Consider the following 23,644-nt stretch of genomic DNA (forward strand, 5'->3'; position numbering starts at 1 on the left):
GTGTGTGTGTGTGTGTGTGTGTGTGTGTGTGTGTGTGTGTGTGTGTGTAAAGGGCATAAGAGCTAATCCAAAAGAGCACCCAATGGCCAACGTGTTCATAATTTAAACAGAATATTAACTCTAGCATTGAATTGTGATCTGAAGAACAAAATAAATCTCCATGAGTTCATATTGATATAAATAAATTATTGAATAAATAAATAAGGGAGAGGTGACACATTTTCCTGGCAGAATAATTCTGAATACATAAATAATCCTTTTTCTAAGAGGTAGAGATTAATTCTCCTCACTTTGAGTGTGGGCTAGACTTAGTATTCACTTCCTTTTTTTTTTTTTTTTTTTTTTTCATTTTTTGAGATGGAGTTCGCTGTTGTTGCCCAGGCTGGAATGCAATGGCATGATCTTGGCTCTGACTCCCGGGTTCAAGTGATTCTCCTGCCTCAACCTCCCAAGTAGCTGGGATTACAGGCATGTGCCATCATGCCCGTCTAATTTTGTCTTTTTAGTAGAGATGGGGTTTCACCATGTTGGTCAGGCTTGTCTTGAGCTTCTGACCTCAGGTGGTCCACCCATCTCGGCCTCCCAAAGTGCTGGGATTACAGGCATGAGCTGCCACGCCTGGCAGTATTCACTTCTAAAAAATAAAGGACAAAAAGGGGAAAATAGTAATATAGCAATAGATACTTGAATAGTATTAACAGGAAATTTAAGGAGGAAAAGAGTACTTCTTTTCACAACTTAACTCCTTCAGTATGATCTGAGTAGATAAATACAAACATACTTCATTTATATAATGAAAAAATCCAGTTACGTAACAAAAAGAATAAGAAACTAGGAAAATAAGAATTACTGTTGAAAAGCTGAGAAAGTTGACACATTTAGATCACAAACACTGAGGAGGGGATGAGGCAGAGCAAGAGGGCTGAATAGAACCCTCCAGCAATTGCCCCCATGCTGCAGAACTATCCACATAAGAAAGCACCTTCAACTACACTTATGTATGTTTTTGTTTAACTTGTGGGCAAAGACTTATGGATAGGTGCAAAAAATAAATCCTCTTTTGCAACCCAGAATTCATTGTTCAGTGTGAGTTTTGATACATATAAGAAGGCATATTATGATACCTGAGACAGTTAACTGATGGGAGTATTGATAGCCATAAAGGTTGGTTCCAAGGCAGGCGCAGTGGCTCAAGCTTGCAATCCCCACACTAAGGTGGGACTCTTGAGAACATGATGTCTGGAGTTAAAGGTATTGACATACTTCCAGACATCTGTACTATTCTTAAGTGTGATCGTTTACAAATTAATACGATTTGAACTCAATCATGTTAGCAGAGGGTGTCAAATTGAGAAACAGGCAGATCCACCACCTATAGTAAAAAGGACCCTAAAGTAAATTGATTGAATAAATTAGATCCCAAAGATTCTTGGTGAATTTTGAAGTCTTCCTCAGTACATCCATATTAAAAGGAGATGACAGAAGCCAAAATAAAAGAATTATGGGTTGACAGGACAAATTTATTAAAATAAGCATCAGTTTCATTAAAAAGGGCTAACTTGGTCGGGCGCGGTGGCTCACGCCTGTAATCCCAGCACTTTGGGAGGCCAAGGCGGGTGGATCACGAGGTCAAGAGATCGAGACCATCCTGGTCAACATAGTGAAGCCCCGTCTCTACTAAAACTACAAAAAATTAGCTGGGCATGGTGGCGCGTGCCTGTAGTCCCAGCTACTCAGGAGGCTGAGGCAGGAGAATTGCCTGAACCCAGGAGGTGGAGGTTGCGGTGAGCCGAGATCGCGCCATTGCACTCCAACCTGGGCAACAAGAGCGAAACTCTGTCTCAAAATAAATAAATAAATAAATAAATAAATAAATAAATTAAATAAATTAAAAAAAAATAAAATAAAAAAATAAAAAAGGGCTAACTTCCCTCCAGCTCTTTAGAGGATCTAAAGTGACCTTGATGGACAGTAGAAGAAATCACAACATGGAATTCCTTGAATAAAAATTTATTGACTTTAAAAAAAAAAAAAGAAAAAAATAAAGCACCTTCATAAAAACCAAATATCAGGTGGCCAGACACAGTGGCTTACACCTGTAATCCTGGCATGTTGGGAGGTTGAGGTGGAAGATTGCTTGAGGCCAGGAGTTTGAGACCAGTTTGCTCAACACAGTAAAATCCTGTCTCTACAAAGAAAAGAAAATCAGGTGAGTGATCACAGTACCTAGTTTTAGCATCATATCAAGGAAGGAGACACTGAAGAGGGAAAGACAGCCTTGAATTGCCTACACCACCCTTACCCCCTCCCGCAGCTATGCGGCATGGTATGGAGAGAGAATCTCTGTGCTTGGGGGAGGGAGAGCAACGTGATTGTGCAACTTTGCATTGAAATCCAGTGCTGCTCTGTCACAATGGAAAGCAACACAGGGCAGAATTCAGCTGATGCCCACAGAGGGAGCTTTTAGACCAGCCCTTGCCAGAGGGGAATCTTCCATCCCATCAGTTGGAACGTGAGTTCTGGTTAGCCCACCAGTGAGGGCTAAAGTGCCCTGGAGTTTTAAATGAACTTGAAAGATAGTCTAGGCCACAAGGACTGCAATTCCTGTGCAAGTCCTAGTGCTGTACTGGGCTTGGAACCAGTGGACTTGGGGTGTACATAACCTAGTGAAATACCAGCTACGGTGACTAAACGAGTGCTTGCATCACCACTCCTCCAGCTCTAGACATCACAGCACCAGGAGAAGAGGGAAAAGTAAAGAGGACTTTGTCTTGCAACTTGGATACCAGCTCAGCCACAGTAAAATAAAACCCACATTCTAGACCATAGCTCCTGGATAACATTTCTAGACCGATCCTGGGCCAGAAGGGAACCTACTGCCCTAAAGGGAAGGACACACTCCTGACAGAATTCACCACCTGCTGACTAAAGAGCCCTTGGGTTTTGAATAAATATCAGCAGTAGCCAGGCAGTAGTTGCCATGGGCCTTGGGCAAGACCCAAAACTACTCACTTCAGGTGTGACCCAGCACAATTCTTATCTGCGGTAGCCATCAGGAGAGACTCTTGCTTGAAAAAAGGAGAGGGAAGAATAAAGAGGACTTCGTTTTATAACTCAGGTATCAGCTCAGCTACAATAACATAAAGCACCCAGGAGACCCTAAAGTTTCCAGTTCCAGGCTTTGGCTCCTGGAATGCATTTCTAGACCCCCCCACTAGGCCAGAATGGAACCTACTACCCTGAAGGGAGAGACCCAGTCCTGGCAGGACTCATCATCTGCTGACTAAAGAGCCCTTGGGCTTGAATAAACATCAGTGATAGCCAGGAGACAGTTGCCACAGGTCTTCAGCAAAACTCAGTACTGTGCTGGCTTCAGGTGTGACCCAGAAGTCTCAGTGGTTTTATCCACAGGAGCATTGCATGACTCCACCCCCAACTCCAGACAGCTCAGCATGAAGAAAGAGACTCCATTTGCTTGGGGGAGGATAAGGGATGAGAACCAGAGACTCTGATACATCTTACTCAAGACCACTAAAGTTGTACCTCTGCAAAAGTCACAGCATTACTGGGCTTGGAGTGCCCCCTAATGCACATATGGCTGCAGTGACCAAAGACTTAGATTACAACACTTAATTCCAGTTGAATGCTTAGAAAGCCTTCTTAAGAAGGATGGGTACAAACAAGCCCAGACAAAAAAGACTAGAATAAATACCCAACTTTTCAGTGCACAGACATTGACAAACATCCACAGGCATCAGAGCCATCCAGGGAAACATGATCTCACTGAATGAACTAAATAAGGTACCAGTGACCAATTCTAGAGTGGCAGAGATGTGTGATTTTTGACACAGAATTCAAAATAGCTGTTTTGGGGAAGCTTAACAAAATCCAAGATAGCACAGAGAAGAAATTCAGAATCCTACCAGATAAATTTAACAAAGAGATTAAAATAATTTAAAAGAATCAAGTAGAAATTCTGGAGCTGAAAAATTCAATACACAAACTAAAGAATGCATCAGTCTTTGAACAGTAGAACTGATCAAGCAGAAGAAAGAATTAGTGAGTTTGGAGACAGGCTATATGAAAATACTCAGAGGAGTCAAAAGAAAAAACTATGAAACATGCCTACAGGATTTAGAAAACAGCTTCAAAAGGGGAAATCTAAGAGTTACTGGTTTTAAAGAGGGGGTAGAGAGAGAGATTGAGGTAGAAAGATTACTCAAAGAGATAATATTGGAGAACTTTCCAAACCTAGATAAAGATATCAGTATCCAAGTCTAAGAAGGTTATAGATCACCAAGAAAAATTAAAGACGACTACCTTAAGACATGTAATAATCACACTCCCAAAGGTTAAAGATAAAAAAGGATCCTAGGCTGGGTGTGGTGGCACAAGCCTGTAATCCCAGCACTTTGGGAGGCCGAGGGGGGTGGATCACAAGGTCAAGAGATCGAGACCATCCTGGCCAACATGGTGAAACCCCTTCTTTACTAAAAATACGAAAAAAATTAGCTGGGCGTCATGGTGTGTGCCTGTAGTCCCAACTACCCGGGAAGCTGAGGTAGGAGAATTGCTTGAACCCGGGAGGCGGACGTTGCAGTGAGCAGAGATCGAGCTACTGCACTCCACCCTGGCGCCTGACAACAGAGCGAGACTGTCTCAAACAAACAAACAAACAAAAAGAATCCTAAAAGCAAGATAAAATAAAAAAATGACATACAAAGCAATTCCAATATGTTTGGCTGCACATTACTCAGTAGAAACCTTATAGACCAGGAGAGAGTCAGATGACATCTTTGAAGTGCTGAAAGAAAAAGACTTTTATCCTAGAATATTATACCCAGTGAAAATATACTTTCTTTTTTTTTCCTCTCTCTCTTTTTGCGATGGAGTTTCACTCTTGTTGCCCAGGCTGGAGTGCAATGGCATGATCTTGGCTTACCACAACCTCCGCTTCCTGGATTTAAGTGATTCTCTTGCCTCAGCTTCCTGAGTGAGTAGCTGGGATTACAGGCATGAGCCACCACGCTCAGCTAATTTTGTATTTTTAGTAGAGATGGGGTTTCTCCCTGTTGGTCAGGCTGGTCTCGAACTCCTGACCTCAGGTGATCCACTTGCCTCAGCCTCCCAAAGTGTTGAGATTACAGGCATGAGCCACTGCACCTGGCCCTGAAAATATACTTCAGACATCAAGGGGAAATAAAGACTTTCCCAGACAAACAAAAGCTGAGGGATTTTGTCAGCACCAGACCTGTCCTACAAGAAATGCTGAAGGGAGTTCTTCAACCTGAAAGAAAAAGATGTTAACAAGCAATAAGAAATTGTCTAAATACATAGACAAATACAGAATATTTTAACACTGTAATTCTAGTGTGTAAGCTACTCATGTCTTGAGTAGGAAGACTAAAAGAAATCTTATCAAAAATAATAAGTATAACATTTTAAGACATAATATAATAAGATATAAGTAGAAACAACAGAAGGCTAAAAAGTAGGGGGTGAAATTAAAGTGTAGGGCTTTGTATCTGATATTAAAAAAATGATTTAGATTTGCTGTTTAGTCTTATGTTTATTAAGTAAACCATAGTTTTAAAAAAATTAAGTGTAGAATTTTTATTGGTTTTCTCTTGACCATTTGTTTTTGCAATCAGAGTTAGGTTATTATCAATTTAAAATAATGGGTTTTAAGATGTTACAGGTATTGATCGACTTACAACCTATGCAACTTACGACCATTCGACTTTACAACCACAATCGCTAGCCATGACTGCTCTGCGTCTCGCAGCACAAACGTTGCCCAGCTGGGTGTACGACAGTGCGGACCAGCTTCCAGCAGCACTACCATCTCCGCGTGCATATAGCCTACTCAACTTACAACCAAATTGTGTTACGACCAGTCTGTCGGAACCAGTCGTGGTTATAAGTTGAGCACTAGCTGTATTTGCAAGCTTCATGGTAACTTCAGATCAAAAAAATACAATAAATACACAAAATGTACAAAGCAAGAAATTAAAACATACCACCAGAGAATATCACTGACATGAGAAGGAAGAAAGAGAAGACCAGAAAACAACCAGAAAACAAGTAACAAAATGGAGGGAGTAAGTTTTTAATTATCAATAGTGATATTGAATGTAAATGGTCTAAACTCTCCAATCTAAAGACATAGAATGGCTGGATGGATTAAAAAGGTGGGAAAAAAGCCAAAAGATATGTTGCCTACAACAAACACACTTCTCTTAAAAAGACACACAGACATATATAGACTGAAAATAAAGGGATGAAAAAAAGATATATTATACAAATGGAAACCAAAAAAGGAGCAGGATAAAATTATATCAGATAAAATAGATTTCAAGACAAAAACTAAAAAAAAAAGGCAAAGAACATCATTGTATAATTGTTTTTTTCTGTCACTCAGGCTGGGGTACAATGGCACGCTCTAGGCTCATGCAACCTCCACCTCCCGGGTTCAAGCAATTCTCCTGCCTCAGCCTCCCAACTAGCTGGGATTATAGGTGTGTACCACCACGCCTGGCTAATTTTTGTATTTTTAAGTAGAGACCAGGTTTCACCATGTTGGTCAGGCTGTTCTCAAACCCCTGACCTCATGATCCGCCCGCCACAGCCTCCCAAAGTGCTGGGATTACAGGTGTGAGCCACCGGGCCCGGCTATCATTATGTAATTTTAAAGGGACATTTCAGCAAGAGGATGTAACAATTGTAAATATATATGTACCCAACAGAGGAGCACCCAGATATATAAAGCAAATGTTATTATATCAGAGAGATAGACCCCAATACAATAATAGTTGGAGACTTCAACACCCCACTTTCAGCATTGGAGAGATTATCCAGACCAAAAAAATCAACAAAGAAACATCAGACTTAATCTGCACTATAGACCAAATGGGTTTAATAGATATTTATAGAACATTTCATCCAGTAGCTGCAGAATATACATTTTCTCCTCAGCACATGGATTATTCTCAAGGATAGATCATATGTTAGGCCACAAAGCAAGTGTTTTTTGTTTTGTTTTGTTTTGTTTTGTTTTGAAAGACCAGGGGCTCACACTGTTGCCCAAGCTGAAGTACAGTAGCATGATCATGGCTCACTGCAGCCTCAACTTCCCAGGCTCAAGTGATTCTCCCACCTCAGTCTCCCCAGTAGTTGGGACTACAGCCACATGCCACTTTATCTGGATAACTTTTTCTATTTTTTGTAGAGATAGAGTCTCACTATGTTTTCTAGGCTGGTTTTGAACTCCTAGGCTCAAGCAGTCCTTCCATCTCTGTCTCCCAAAGTGCTGGGATTACAGGTGTCAGCCACTGTGCCTGGCCAAAGTCGTAAAACATTTTTAAAAATTGAAATAATGTCTCCAAGTATGGTGGCTCACGCCTGTAATCCCAGCAGTTTGGGAGGCCGAGGCGGGTGGATGCTTGTGGATGTTTGTCAATGTCTGTGCACTGAAAAGTTAGGTATTTATTCCAGTCTTTTTTGTCTGGGCTTGTTTGTACCCATCCTTCTTGAGAAGGCTTTCTAAGCATTCAACAGGAATTAAGTATTGTAATCTAAGTCTTTGGTCACTGCAGCCATATGTGCATTAGCGGCACTTCCCAGCCCAGTAATGCTGTGACTTTTGCAGAGGTAAGACTTTAGTGGTCTTGAGTAAGATGCGTCAAGCAGAGTCCCTGGTTCTCTTCCCTTATTTTCCCCCAAGCAAATGGATTAAGAACGTAATCCCATCTGCAGTAGGTACAAATAAAATAAGATACTTAAGAATTAACTTTACCAAAGAAGTGAAAGGTCTTTAAAATGAAAACTGTAGAGCATTGATGTGAGAAATTGAAGAAGACACAAAAAAATGGAAAGATATGCCATATTCATGGATTGAAAGAATCAATATTATTAAAATGTCCATACTACCCAAAGCAAGCTACAGATTCAGTGCAATCTCTTTCAAAATACTGGTGACATTCTTCACAGAAATAGAAAAAATAACCCTAAAGTTTATATCAAACCACAAAAGACCCAGAGTAGCCAAAGACATCTTGAGCAAAAACAACAAAACTGGAGGAATCACATTATCTGACTTCAAATTATACTACAAAACTATATAACCATGGTATGTGGCATAAAAACAGACACATAGACCAATGAAACAGAATAGAAAACCCAGAAATAAATCATACATCTACAGTGAACTCATTTTTGACAAAGGTATCAAGAACATACTTTGGGGAAAGGACTGTCTCTTCAATAATTGATTTTGGGTAAACAATATCCATATGCAGAAGAATGAAACTAGAACCCTATCTCTTGCCATATACGAAAATCAAGTCAAAACTGATTAAAGACTTTAAGTACTGAAACTATAAAACTATTGAAAGAAGCCATTTGGGAAACTCTCCAGGACATTGGACTGGGTAAAGGTTTCTTAAATAATACCCCCAAAGCATAGGCAACCAAAACAAAAATGGACAAATGGGATCACATCAAGTTAAAAAGCTTCTGCACAGCAAAGGAAACAATCAACAGGGAAAAGACAACACCTGGAATGGGAGGAAATATTTGCAAACTATCCATCTGACAGAATATTAATAAGCAGAATATATAGGGAACCGAAACAAACTCTACAGAGAAAAAAATCCAATTTAAAAATAGGCAAAATATATTAATAGGTATTTCTCAAAAGAAGACGTAAAAATGACAGGTACGTGAAAAGGTGCTCAACATCATTGATCATCAGAGAAATGCAATTCAAAACTACAATGAGATATATCTCACCTCAGTTAAAATCGCTTTTATCCAAAAGATAGGCAATAATAAATGTTGGTGAAGATGTGGAGAAAGGGGAGCCCTTTTACATGGTTGGTGGTAATGTAAATTAGTACACCTACTATGGAGAACAGTTTGAAGGTTCCTGAAAAAACTAAAGACAGAACTGCCATATTACCCAGCAGTCCCACTGCTGGGCATATACCCCAAAGAAAGGAAATAGGTATATTGAAGAGATGTCTGCATTCCAGTGTTTATTGCAGCACTATTCACAATAGGCAAGATTTGGAATCAAGTATCCACTCACAGACAAATGGATACAGAAAATATGGTATATATACACAATGGAGTACTATTCAGCCATAAAAAGAATGAGATCCAGTCATTTACAACAATATGGATGGAACTGGAGGTCATTACATTAAATGAAATAAGCCAGGCACGGAAAGACAAACTTCACACGTCCCTCGCTCATTTGTGGGAGCTAAGAATTAAAACAGCTGAACTCATTGAACTCATGGAGATAGAGAGTAGAATCATGATTACGGGAGGCTGGGAAGGGTAGTGGAGAAGTAGGAAATGGGGAGGGTTAACAGATACATATCGTTAGGTGCAATGAATATCAGCTGTGATAGCACAATAGGGTGACTACAGTCAGCAATAATTTGTTGTACATTTTAGAATAACTGAGGGAATATAACTGGAATGTTTGTAACACAAAGAAATGATGAATGCTTGAGGTGATGGATACACTGTTTACCCTGATGTGATTATTAACATTGTATGCCTGTATCAAAATATCTAACGTATCCCTTAAGTATATACATCTATTGTTTACCCATAAAAGTTAAAAATTTAAACAAAAAACCCAAACCAGGCCAGGCATAGTGGCGCACACCTGTAATCCCAGCACTTGGGGAGGCTGAGATGGGCAGATTGTTTGAGACCAGCCTGGGCAACATAGTGAGACCTTGTCTCTTTTGAAAAAAAGAACCATTGAGGAATTTATAAAGAATGCAAAGCATATGGGTTCAGATTGATACCTTACTATGTGGAGAAATCTGCAACCTAATACAGGTATAAAGGAGAAACATTAGTGAAGTGAGTTTTCCTGACACAATTCCGGAAACCCTCATGCTCAGGAAATTTCAAAGTCAGAGTGGGTTGAGGATAATCAAAAGGTAATTAATTACCACATTTCAAAACTGTTGAACCAAGATCCACTAGAATAGCTAATTACATTTACCTATAGGTTAAGCTACTAGAACATGTCTATATAAATTGGCAGTATCTCCAACATGGGCTTTAAAGCCAGAGACAAAATCAGGGTTACACTTTAGAGAACTTCTGGTTGCCACTGTGAATGTGGAGCTCCTTCCTTCAGGAGCACCTGCCTGACTGCTTGCCTCTTCTCACATGTGATACTCGTGGTAGCCAGACTCCTATAGTCAGCATGTACATTCATGGCAGGGAGGAGTGATTTTCACATATATTACAGCAATGGTTCTTAGTGGTAGATGCACATTTAAATCACCTGAAGAACTTTTGTTGTTTGGTTGTTTTTAAAAAATAGAGATAGGGTCTTGCTTTGTCACTCAGGCTCGAGTACAGTGGCACAATCACGGCTCACTATAGGCCTGAATTCCCACGCTCATTATCCTCTTGCCTCAGCTTCTTCTTCTTTTATTTTATTTATTTATTTTTTCAGATAGAGTCTCACTCTGTTGCCCAGGCTAGAGTATAATGGTGCCATCTCAGCTCACTGCAACCTCTGCCTCCCAGATTCAAGCAATTATCCTACCTCAGCCTCCCAAATAGCTGGGATTACAGGCACCCACCAACGTGCCCAGCTAATTTTTGTATTTTTAGTAGAGACAGGGTTGGCCAGGCTGGTCTCAAACTCCTGACTTCGTGATCCACCCGCCTCAGCTTCCCAAAGTGCTAGAGTTACAGGCGTAAGTCACCGCACTCAGCTGCCTCAGCCTTCTAAGTAGCTAGAACTGGAGTTGTAAGCTACTATGCCTAGCTAGCATTTTTTTTTTTTTTTTTGGAGATGGAGTCTCCCTCTGGGTCCCCAGGCTGGAGTGCAATGGTGCAATCTTGGCTCACTGCAACCTCCGCCTCCCAGGTTTAAGCAACTCTCCTGCCTCAGCATTTGTATGCCGCTATGTCCAGCTAATTTTTTGTATTTTTGGTAGAGATGGGGTTTCACCGTGTTGCCCAGGGTGATCTCGAACTCCTGAGCTCAGGCAATCAACCTGTCTCGGCCTCCCAAAGTGCTAGGATTACAGGAATAAGCCACCATGCCCAGCCACTAGCATTTTTTAAAAGGTGATTTTTGCAGTGCAGCCAGAATTCAGAATTGTTGTGTTGGGAAAACCAGCTTTAGCCACGAATTTATTTAACCAAGAATCATGAAATATTTAGGGAAAACAGAATGAAAGCTGTTTACCAAGCTGAACAAATAGAGGAGTCAATCTTTGAGAAATCAAGCTGAATGTATTAGACAAAGGGCAATACTTTTTGTTCAACAGTATCCTCAAAGATTTGAGAAAGTACCATTTCTGTAAAATAGCAATAGGTTGCTATGAAAAAAGAAATGAGAATGAGAAAGCTTTTAGAAATTGAAAACATGTTTTCTGAAATAAAAACTTCAGTAGCAGGCTGAATAGCAGCATGGTTGTAATACATGACTAAATGAACTAGAAAATCAGACTGAGGAATTCTTCTTAAATGTGGTGCAAAAGAACAAAGAAGAAATTTGATAAATGGAATATAGATCTAGGAGAAGAATGAGTATTCTCGTACTAAAAGTCTAGACAATTTCAGTAAGTGTTTGGCAAAGGTGAATGTTGGGCAGTTGGTAAGTAAGAAATAGAATATGTTAAAACTTTAGTGGGAGAGGAAGAAACCATAGATACATTTTTTAATAAGAGGGACATATATTTAAAATTTAGTATCAGAATATTTTAGATTATTGGTGATACCTTTTCTCTAATGTCCTCTGTGCTTTTCTTTTGTTTCTTTTAATTTCTTCTCCTTTTCTTTCTTTCTTTGACAGAGTCTTGCTCTGTTGCCCCGCTGTCTGGATTGTAGTGATGTGATCACAGTTACTGCTCCACACCCTGGGCTCAAGCAATCTTCCTGCCTCTGCCGCCTGAGTAGCGGAGACTGCAGGCACATGCCCACCATGTCTGGCTTTTTTTTTTTTTTTTTTTTTTGTAGAGACAGGATCTCATCTTGTTGCCCAAGCTGGTCTTGAACTCATGGTCTCAAGTGATCCTCCTGCCTTGGCCTCTTAAAGTGCTGGGTTTACAGGTGCGAGCCACCACACCCAGCCTCTGCTTTGTTTCTTCTTGTGTGTCAATTTTATCCTCAGGGACTGGCTTCTCTCTTTTGCAAGATGTCTGCAAGTTCAGTATTAAGTCACGGAGAGAAAGCGTTGCTACCCATACTATCAAAGAAAAGTCCTTGCTTTGTTATAATCCAACCAACCTGAGAATAATCACTCTGGCTATTGAAAAGGAATTTGCTAAGACCTGGTACTGGAAGTATAATGGCTGGGTTGGGCAGGGGAGCATACCTAAACAAAAATTGGAGAATTTCATGAAATGGAGAGAAGAAAATATCTACTACAATAATGTCCACTGCAGGTCAGGCGTGGTGTCTCACGCCTGTACTCCCAGCACTTTGGGAGGCTGAGGCGAGTGGATTACCTGAGGTCAGGAGTTTGAGACCAGCTTGACCAACATGGTGAAACCCTGTCTTTACTAAAAAACGTGTATAATTAGCTGGGTGTGGTGGCACATGCCTGTATTCCCAGCTGCTTGGGAGGCTGAGGCAGGAGAATCACTTGAACCCTGGAGTCAGAGGTTGCAGTAAGCCAAGAGTATGCCATTGCGCTTCAGCTTGGGCTACAGAGTGAGACACCATCTCAAAGTATTAATAATAATAATGTCCACTACAAAATGTTTCTTAAAACTGTTAAGGACATTCATGAATAGAATAGAAATAGAAGGGGAAGAAAGATACTGAGGAAAAGGAAGAGAAAAAAATTATCAGGCAAGTAAAAGTTAAAAGGAATGGGGGAGAGGGAATAGAATATGAGCAGAATGACCAAATATGACAATAGTTACAATAACTGACTGGAATAAATTACGTATCATTTAAAAATACGCTCTAAGATTGTACAGAAACAAATCTCCAGATTTGTGTTACTGCGGACAAATAAATGCAGAAAGGTTAAAAACAAAATGTATGTGTATATATGCACATGCTCTCTTTCTTTTCATATTTCACACACACACAGACACAAACACATACACACACGCATGCACGCCAGCACATAATATGACTACAATGGATAAAGATATCTACAACTGCAGTTTTAAGAAACAGAAAAGTTTGAATATAGGCAACTTCAGATGGTTTAACTTACTACTATGACATTTTATCAATCTGCTTTTGATAGGATGTTTTCCTTATCTTTTGCTACTTGAAACGGTTGAAATGAATATACTTGAATGAATTTTTTTTTTATGTATATGAATATACCTATAGAGTAAGGTTCTAGGAGTTGCATCTAAGAGGTGTTTCTGTAGACCATATGTGGGTCAGTCAGGAGGGACCTGATCTGGGTACCTGGCAGCAGTAAGCCTGTCTTAGCAGAAAGACACAGGAGCTGTAAGGTCAGAGGCAGGAGTTGGTGGGTAGAGGGAGAGTGTAAGACACTGGGTGGCGAGAGGCATTACTCACATCAAAGGAACTATACTGAGATGTTCCTAGTGGATTATTTTGTGATTAAAAATGACTAGAGGATTTTTGTTATATAACTGTGACCAACAAAGTCATGGGGTCTGCCCTATATTTTATCCAAGTAGGACCATCCTACAGAAGATTTGAACTGGCAGTAAAAAGTATTTTATAGGATTTTGATTTCAAATATGTGTCCTGCTCTTTCCGTGTAACAGTTACTAATGTGTACATAAGTAGTTGCTTGGACATACGTAGGAAGAAAATGTCTGAACTTGATACTACCAGACTGCTACAAGTAGCGGGGCATTGGCACTTCATAAACATCTGTGCTGTTTAAAGAGCAGGCATTATTTTTGTGACTGACTGTTTTAAAAAGCCTTAATGCATGAAGTTCTCCTTGAATTTAGTTATAATTTTTGTGCTAAAAGTGTTTGCAGTTTATGTGGTTAGGAACAAGGAAAAGGTCTAAAAAATTGTCAAGCTGTTCATGGTAGTTATTTCTGAAGACTGGATCTTTAAAGAAGCTTTTCCACTTAACTTTATACATTTCTGTATTCTTCAAAAATAAATTTGTATGCAAACAGATTACTTGTGTAGTTTGAATATAAAAATTTAAAACTGTATATAGCAAATTACATCTTTGGCTTATTTCTTTTTCTCATGATATAGTTTGATTCAGCTTCACAGTGAAAGCTCTAGTGGCTGGACTTCATTATTTCCTGTTTTTCTATGTGTCATAATATGTCAAGATTGGCACTAGGAACCTCTGTGACTAATAGTGCCAAACATGATGATGTGATTGACAGGAAGGAGCCACAAGGCATTGTTGAAGGATGTAGGATTTTCTTAATAGTAAAGAAAAAAGAACTTCTAATAACAACTTACACAAAGCAGAAGACAGCATAGCATATCATAAGTAGGTCCTCAGGTTCCAACCGAGGTGGAAAGCAGTTGCTGAAACCATGTACATAGAGGAAAGATTCCTCTGGATATGATGAGCACTGCTGTGCTGTACCTGCACTCATACAGATATGTCCAAACGCTTTCGAATTTAATGAATTGGAGCAGGTAAACTTGGCAATAGAACATGCCAGGTAGAAGATTTTTTTTTTTTTTTTTGAGATGGAGTTTCGCTCTTGTTACCCAGGCTGGAGGCCAGGTAGAAGATTTTTAACCTAAGATGCTGGAGAAGATAACTGCAAATCATAATTCACATAGCAAAGCACAGAGCAAAGATACCCGAAACATTAAATAAGATGATAGACATTAGAGCATGTGTATCTCAAGCAATCTGCCTGCCTTGGCCTCCCAAAGTTCAGGGATTACAGACATGTGCCACTGTGCCTGGCCAGTCTTTTGCTTTTTTAAGCAGTCCTAACAGTGGAATTCCATTTTAAACATTTAACACATCAGAAACAGATGATTTTAATATTTTGTTTTGTGAAAAACTATAAATTATTTATTTGGATATAGCTCTCAGTGGATGTTTTTGTTACCTGTGAGTCAGGGAACTTGTGAGAAAAGTAGTTTTCTGCACTAGATGTGATAGATCGAGTATCCTTTATCAGAAATGCTTGGGACCAGAAGGTGTTTCAGATTTTGGAATTTTTTTTGGTTTTTGAATATTTGCTTATGCATAATAAAATATCTTGGGGATGTGATCCAAGTTTGAACACTAAATTCATTTATGGTTCGTATATACCTTATATACAGAACCTGAAGATAACTTTATACAATATTTTTAAGAATTTCATGCATGAAACAAAGTTGTGACTGCATTTTGACTATGATCCATCACTCCTAGTTAGGTATGGAATTTTCTACTTGTGGCATCATGCCAGCTCTCAAAGTTTTGAATTTTGGAGCATGATTTTGGATTTTTGGATTAGGAGTGTTCAACCTGTACTATCTACATATATCCAGGACTATAAGATGCAAATTGAAAAAAGGAGAATATATAGTTAGAGATACGGTTTTGCTAAAATGTACAGTACTGTGGTTAATTTTGGAGAAGCTCTATGAAAATAGTTAAGGACTTGGGCCCCAGAGTATGGTAGAACTAAATTAGGATGCTGCCTCCACCATTAATTAACTGTGTGACTGTGGACAAATTACTGAATTATTTTAATACTACTTATGTTATAAATTAGTTAATATTAAGTGAAACAGTGTATATGTATACAAATAGTTACATAATGAATATAGTTATATGATTATACATATTAATAAAATGAGTTTTAAAAAGTTTTCATGAACATAGGGTTGATTAAATCAGGAGATATCAGACATTTTGTGTTCATATTCACTTTTTTGCTTTTCACTTCATATTGAAGTTTGTTTATTTTTTGAGATGGAGTCTTATTCCTTCACTCAAGTTGGAGTACAGTGGCATGATCTTGGCTCACTGCAATCTCCGCCTCCTGAGTTCAAGCGATTCTCCTGCCTCAGCCTCCCGAGTAGCTGGGATTACAGGCGCCTGCCACCATGCCTGGCTAAGTTTTGTATTTTTAGTAGAGAAGGGATTTTGCCGTATTGTCCAGGCTTGTCTCAAGCTCCTGAACTCAAGTGATCTGCCCTCCTTAGCCTCCCAAAGTGCTGGTATTACAGGGATGAGTCACTGCACCCGGCTCATTTTATATTTTTTGTTGAGATATAATGTACATACTACAACACTCACCACCCCCCGTACTCCCCCTCCTTTATTTTAAGAAACAAGGTCTCCCTCTGTTGTGCAGGTTGAACTGCAGTGGTGCAATCATACTCACTGCAGCCTTGAACTCCTGGGCTCAAGTAATCCTCCCACTTCAGCCTCCCAAATAGCTAGGACTACAGGCATGTACCACCATGCCTGGCTAATTCTTTCATTTTTTGTAGAGATGGGGATCTCACCATGTTGCCCAGGCTGGTCCTGAATTCTGAGCTCAGTCAGTCCTCTCTTCAGCCTCCCAAAGCTTGAGATTACAGGTGTTAGCCACGGTGCCTGGCCAACATTCACCCTTTTATAGTGTACCATTCAGTGCTTTTTAGCATGTTCACAAAGTTGTGCAGCCATCTTCATAATCTAATTTAAAAGCACTGGCTAAGTGTGGTGGCTCACACCTATAATCCTAGCACTTTGGGAGGCCAACGCAGGAGGATTGCTTGAGCCCGGGAGTTTGAGACCAGCCTGGGCAACATAGGGAAACCCTGTTTCTATAAAAAATTTAAAAAATTAGCTGGGTGTGGTAGCATATGCCTGTAGTCTTAGTTACTTGGGAGGCCGAGCTGGGAGGGTCACTTGAGCCAGGGAGGTCCAGGCTGCAGTGAGCTGTGAATGCCACTGCATTCCAGCCTGGGTGACAGAGCGAGACCCTGGCTCAAAACAAAACAACAAGAAAACCCAACCGTACCATCCGCAAAAGAAACCTGATACCCATTAGCAGTCAGTCACTCTTCATAACCTTCTCCTACCCCTGGCAACCACTAATGTACTTCCTGTCTGTATGGATTTGTATATTCTTGACATTATATATAAATAGAATAGTACAGTATGTGACCTTTAGTTTTGGGCTTATTTTACTTAGCATAATATTTTCAAGGTTCATGCATACTGTAGCATATATCAGTACTTCATGTCTTTTTATTGCTGAATAATCTGCTCTGCCCTTGAGACAGGGTCTTGCTCTGTCACTCAGGCTGGAGTGCACTGATGCAATCATGGTGCAGCCTCAACTTTCCAGACTGAAGTGATCCTCCCACCTCAGCTTCCCCAGTAGCTACTATCACAGGTGTGCACCACCATGCTTGGCTAATTTTAAAATTTTTGATAGAGATAGGATTTCGCCATGTTGCCCAAGCTAGTCTTGAACTTCTGAGCTCAAGCAATTCTCCTGTCTTGGCCTCACAAAGTACCAGGATTACAGTTGTGAGCCACCAGCCCAGGCTGAATAAAATTTCATTGTGTAGGTACGCCACATTTTATCCATTTATTATTTGATGGACATTTGAGTTGTTTTAACTCTTTGGCTATTATTAATACTGCTACTAGGAACATTTGAACATATGCTTTCAATTCTCTTGGGTACATACTTATAAGTGAAATTGCTAGGTCTTGCAGTATCTGTTTTTAACTTTTTGAGGAGCCACCAAGCTGTTTTCCATTTTACATTCCCACCAGCAATGTATGAGCTTTTAGCACATTTTTGAGCATATATTTTTAAAAGAAACTTCAAGGGATTAAGTGGTGGGGACCACAGGAAAGCCTTTTGAGATGCTAGTAATGTTCTGTATCTTAATCTGAGTGGTAGTTACATGCGTGTATGAATATGTAAAAACCCATTGAGCTGACTACTTTAGTGACTTATTGTATGTAAATTGTATGTTAATAACCAAATCCTTACTTCATTGTCCACTTTCATTTTATTGTAGAACCAGGGGGACTTTATTTCAGACTAATACTAGTTTATAGATTAATATTTGGGAAGTGATCTCAAGATAAAATCCAAACACATTTATTAGGCATAGAAAATTCCTTTGCGTCTGTTTCAAGTTCTCTTTCTGCCCTCACCTCTTGCCTCTTTCCCTCCCTCCTGTGTTTTCTGCATTCCTCATGCAGCCCTCAGACTCACCATATTTTTTAATGTTTCATTGCCCTTACAATTGCTTTGCCTTCTGCCTCATATTCTTTTCCTCCCATCTCTTCCTGGTAAAATCCTACTCATTTTCCAAGTCTGTCTGTCTTTGATTTCCACAAAATATAGGCTCAATACTTTGTCCATGCATAGCATTTTATTAATAAATCTTTATGGTACATTTTTAAAATTTACTTTTAAAAGCCTTATTTTAGGCTGGGTGCAGGGGATCACAACTGTAATCCCAATACTTTGGGAGGCTGAGGCGGGAGGAACACTTGAGCCCAGGCTTTTAAAACCAGCTGGGCACGGTGGCTCACTCCTGTTATCCCAGCAGTTTGGGAGGCTGAGGCAGGCAGATCACTTGAGTTCAGGAGTTTGAGACCAGCCTGGCCAACATAGCAAAACCTACTAAAAATACAAAAATTAGCTGAGTATGGTAGCACACACCTGTAATCCCAGCTACTTGGGAGGCTGAGGCAGAAGAATTGCTTGAGCCCAGGAGGCAGAGATTGCAGTGAGCCGAGATTGTGCCACTGCACTCTAGCCTGGGTAACAGAGTGAGAACCTTTCTAAAAAAAAAAAAAAAAAAAAAAAGCAACACTCCAAAAACCCTAACAAAAAAACAAGATCAGAGTGGGCAACATGATGAAACCATGTCTAGAAAAAATCCAAAACTTAGCAGGGTGTGGTGGTATGCTCCTGTGGTCCCAGCTATTCAGGAGGTTGAGGCAGGAGGATCGCTTGAGACTGGGAGGCGGAGGTTGCAGTGAGCTGACAGTAGGCCATGCACTCCAGCCCGGGTGACAGAGCAAGACCCTGTCTCAAAAAACTTTTTCTTTATTTTAAACAATTATAAACTTACAGGAAATTACAGAAATAGCACAAAGAGTCTGTGTACTCTTGATTCGGCTTCCCCCAATGGTGATATCTTGTGTATCTGTAGGATGTTATGAAGACCTGGAAGTTGACATCCACTAATTTTTGTTTTTCATCTTTTTAATTATTTTTTCCTTTGTCTGTGTTGTCCAATATGGTGCCACTATCCGTGTGTAGCTATTTAAACTTAAATTACTTAAAATTATATAAAATTGAAAGGTTCTTTGATCTCACTAGCCACATTTCAAGACACATTTCAAGTCTGTAGTAGCCACATGTGACTAGTGGTGACTATATTACTATATTGAACAGCACAGATAAAGAAAATTTTTATTATTGCACAAAGTTCTTTTGGACAGCACTGATCCAGCCTCTGTTCTTGTTGGCCGTAGTGTCTTATCCTTCTTTATATCTGCAGTTCCTAGGACAGTGTAGGAATGCAACTCATAATTGAATGACTGAGCCCAGTTCCATCTTTTGTTTTACGTATGAAGAAACTTACACCCTGATAAATAAAATTATATTTAGTTATTGAGTAGCAAATCTAAATCCAGAGCTTAGGTTTCCTAATTCCAAGTTTACTGGTCTTTCCATATGGATCTTAATTTGTGAGTCCCTTAATTTGTATAAGTTCTAGGGGAAGGAGTGTTAAAGTGATGTAATACTTCTCAAACTTTAGGGTGCACAAGAATCAACTGGAGAGCTTGTTAGAAGTACATATCCCTGGACCTTTCCCTTCCAAGATTCTGATTCATTAGGTCTAGAGTAGGGCATGGGAATCTATATTTTAAGCATGTACATAATCAAGACTGCAGTAATGGCACAAGGATAGATAAGGATAAAGAGCAGCAGAACAGAGTGTGTAGAAATGGAACCACACTTATATGGACACTTGATTTTCAACACAGATGCCAGAACAATCCTTTGAGGAAAAGAAATCATTTTTTTCAGCAAATCATGTTGGAACAACTAAATATACATAAGGGAGAAAATATGAACCTTGACCCCTACCTTGTACCATATATAATATGGATTGTTGACCTAAATATAACAGTTAAAGCTATAAACCTTCTTGGCCTGGCATGGTGGCTCAAGCCTTCTTGGCCAGGTGTAGTGGCTGACACCGAGGTGGGCAGATCACTTGAGGTCAGGAGTTCGAGACCATCCTGGCCAACATGGCACAACTCCATCTCTACTAAAAGTACGAAAATTAGCTGGGCATGGTGATGCACACTTGTAGTCCCAGCTACTTGGGAGGCTGAGGCAAGAGAATTGCTTGAACCTGGGAGGTAGAAGTTGCAGTGAGCTAAAATTGCACCACTACACTTCAGCCTGGGCAACAGAGCAAAACTCTGTCTCAAAAAAAAAAAAAAAAGGTGTAAACCTTCTAGAAACAATCATAGCAGAATATCTTTTGGATGGGTAAAAGGTTTTATGGACAGGACACGAAAAAGAATAATGATAAAAGAAAAAAACTGATAATTTACAATTCATCAAAAACTTTTGCTCACCAAAAGTCACCATTAAGAAAACGAGTAGGCAGGCCACATAATGGGAGGAAATATTTACAAAGTATATTTCAGTATTTCAGACAAAGGATAGACATCCAGAGGTATAAAAAACTCTTTTGGCTATTACAAAGAAAGCTGCGCTAAACTATTTTTTCTTTTTTTTTGAGACAGGGTTTTGCTGTGTCACCCAGGTTGTGTCACCCAGAGTGCAATGGCACGAACACTGCTCATTGCAACTTTGACCTCCCAGGCTCAAGCAATCCTTCCACCTCAGCCTCCTGAGTAGCTGGGATCATAGGCAGTGTGCACCACTATGCCTAATTTTTTTTTTTAAGAGACAGAGTCTTACCGTGTTGTCCAAGATACAAGCAGTCCTCCCATCTTGGGCTCCCAAAGTGCTGGAATTACAGGCATGAGCCACTGTGCCCAGCCTAAACATTCTTCTTCTTCTTTTTTTTTTGGAGATGGAGTCTCACTCTTTTGCCCAGGCTGGAGTGCACTAGTGTGATCTCACCTCACTGCAACCTCCACCTCCTAGGTTCAAGCGATTCTCCTGCCTCAACCTCCCAAGTAGTTGGGACTACCGGCGCATGCCACCACGCCCAGCTAATTTTTGTATTTCTAGAAGAGACAGGGTTTCACTATGTTGGCCAGACTGGTCTCGAACTCCTGACCTCAAGTGATCTGCCTGCCTTGGCCTCCCAAAGTGCTAGGATTACAGGTGTGAGCCACTGCGCCTGGCTAACATTCTTTTTTTTTTTTTTTTTTTTTGAGACAGGGTCTTTGTCTGTCACCCAGATTGAGTAGTGCAATTATAGCTCTCTGCAGCCTCTACCTCCTGGTCTCAAATAATCCTCTCACCTCAGCCTCCCTCTAGTAGCTGGGACTACAGGTATGTGCCACCATGACTGGCTAATTTTTTTTATAGGTATGGGATTTTGCCATGTTGCCCAAGCTGCTCTAAAACTCCTGGGCTCAAGTGATCTGCCTGTCTCAGCCTCTCAAAGTGTTGCCATCATAGATGTGAGCACCGCACCTGGCCTAAATATTCTTTTCTTTTCTTTCTTTTTTTTTTTTTTTGAGACAGAGTCTTGCTCTATCACCCAGGCTAGAGTGCAGTGGTGCAATCTTGGCTCACTGTAACCTCTGCCTCCTGGGTTCAAGGGATTCTACTGCCTCAGCCTCCTGAGTAGCTGGGATTATAGATGTGTGCACCATGCCTGGCTAATTTTTATATTTTTAGTAGAGATGGGGTTTCACTATGTTGGCCAAGCTGGTTTCCAGCTCCTGACCTCAGGTGATCCATCCGACTCGGCCTCCCAAAGTGTTGGGGTTACCGGAGTGAGCCACTGTGCTCAGCCCTAGACATTCTTATGTAAATGTGTGGATATCATCTTTCGTATCTCTTGGGTGAATATGTAGGAATGAAACTCTTATCATATACCCTGCAATTCTAATCCTTGGTATCCAACCAAGAGAAATGAAAGATGATATCCATGAAGAGACTTGCAAGAATGTTTATAACTGCTTTATTTGTAGTAGCCAAAACATGGAAACAGCACAGGTATACACCAATAGAAAAACAGATAAACTCTGTTACAAATTCACATGGAGTTATATATTTATACTCAGCAATAAAAATGAAGAATCTACTAGATGAGTTTCAGAAACATGCTTAGTGAAAGCTCGGCAAAAAAAGAATTCCCAATCAATACATTTATATGAAGTTCTATGATGAAAATATTTAGGATAGGGTTTGCCTCTGGAGTAGGGGAAGGGATTGACTTAAAAGGATAATAAAAGAACTTTCTCAGGCCAGGCAAGGTGGCTTATGCCTGTAATCCCAGCACTTTGGGAGGCTGAGGTGGGTGGGTTGCTTGAGGACAGGAGTTTGAGACCAGGCTGGCCAACATGGTGAAACCCTGTCTCTACTAAAAATACAAAAATTAGCTGGGCATGGTGGCGGGCACCTGTAATCCCAGCTACTAGGGAGGCTGAGGCAAGATAATTGCTTGAACCCAGAAGGCAGAGGTTGTATTGAACTGAGATTGCGCCTGCACTCTAAACCTGGGTGACAGAGTGAGATTTTGTCTCAAAAAAAAAAAACCAAAAAAACTTTCTCTGGTGTTCTGTACCTTGATGGGGTTGGGTCACAGAGTTGTGTGCATTTGTCAAAATCCATAAACATAAGATTTATGCAATTTATTATATGTAAATTTTACCTCAAGGAAAAAAAGTTTTGAAAAATGTGATTTTTATTCAGGTGATCTGAGCACCACACTCGAGAGCTACTGGGTTTGACTAACTTCAGAAATAGTTCTCCCATAAAAATATAATAATTCAGAGATTACTAATCATTTGGCATTCAAAAATTAATGGAGCCAAAATATTAATGGAGCCAGGTACAATGGCTCCAAGCACTTTGGAAGACTGAGATGGAAGGCTCACTTGAAGCCAGGAGTTAGAGAGAGACCAGCCTGGGCAGCATACCGAGATTCCATCACTACAAAAAATTAGCTGGGAATAGTAGTGTGTGCCTGTATTTCTAGTTACTTAGGAGGCTGAGGTGGGAGGGTCTTTTGAGCCCAGGAGTTCGAGGCTGCAGTGAGCTATAATCACACCACTGCACACCAGCCTGGGCTGGGTGACAGAGCAAAATCCTATGTCTAAAAACATTTTTAAGAATTAAAAAAAATTTTTTATGTCAGTTTAAATGTTTTAAAGAGTATATTTGCATTTAGTTACATAAATATTGTATTAAAATGCAATTTCTTTATTAAGCTAATTATTAAGTGGATAGGGATTCATGAAAATACTATATAGTTCTTTTCCAGTAGATGTTCCTTTTTTTTGACATCAGGAATGCAATTTTAGTATCATGATTGGACATAGAAATAATTTTACATTGAGATGGATATTCACAGTGGCATTTGGTAAATGGGATGATTTTGATTTGCAGTTGTATTCCTCTTTCAGTTAAATTCTTGGCTTTCACCTGAGTGCAGTCAATGTGTTTACTTATGTGATAGACCCTTAATGTCATTGACTTTAAGATTCTAGATATTGGTTATTAAGGACTGAGGCCAGAAAAAAGATTCTAGATGTTGA

At 39.9% G+C, this 23,644-nt stretch overlaps 1 protein-coding gene and 1 non-coding gene across 4 annotated transcripts in view; both read left to right on the forward strand.

Annotated features, from left to right (window-relative positions):
* Nucleotides 1-23,644, forward strand: part of USF3 (upstream transcription factor family member 3) — a 58,056-nt gene that overhangs the window by 9,381 nt on the left and 25,031 nt on the right. The gene's annotated exons all lie outside the window — the stretch shown is intronic.
* Nucleotides 990-1,117, forward strand: LOC116565630. Its single transcript, XR_004275547.1, has one exon. It is a non-coding gene; the product is annotated as a small nucleolar RNA SNORA40 (small nucleolar RNA).

Source organism: Sapajus apella, unplaced genomic scaffold, assembly GCF_009761245.1.
Source record: "Sapajus apella isolate SASKATOON/1434 unplaced genomic scaffold, GSC_monkey_1.0 scaffold40, whole genome shotgun sequence".
Lineage (NCBI taxonomy): Eukaryota > Metazoa > Chordata > Mammalia > Primates > Cebidae > Sapajus > Sapajus apella.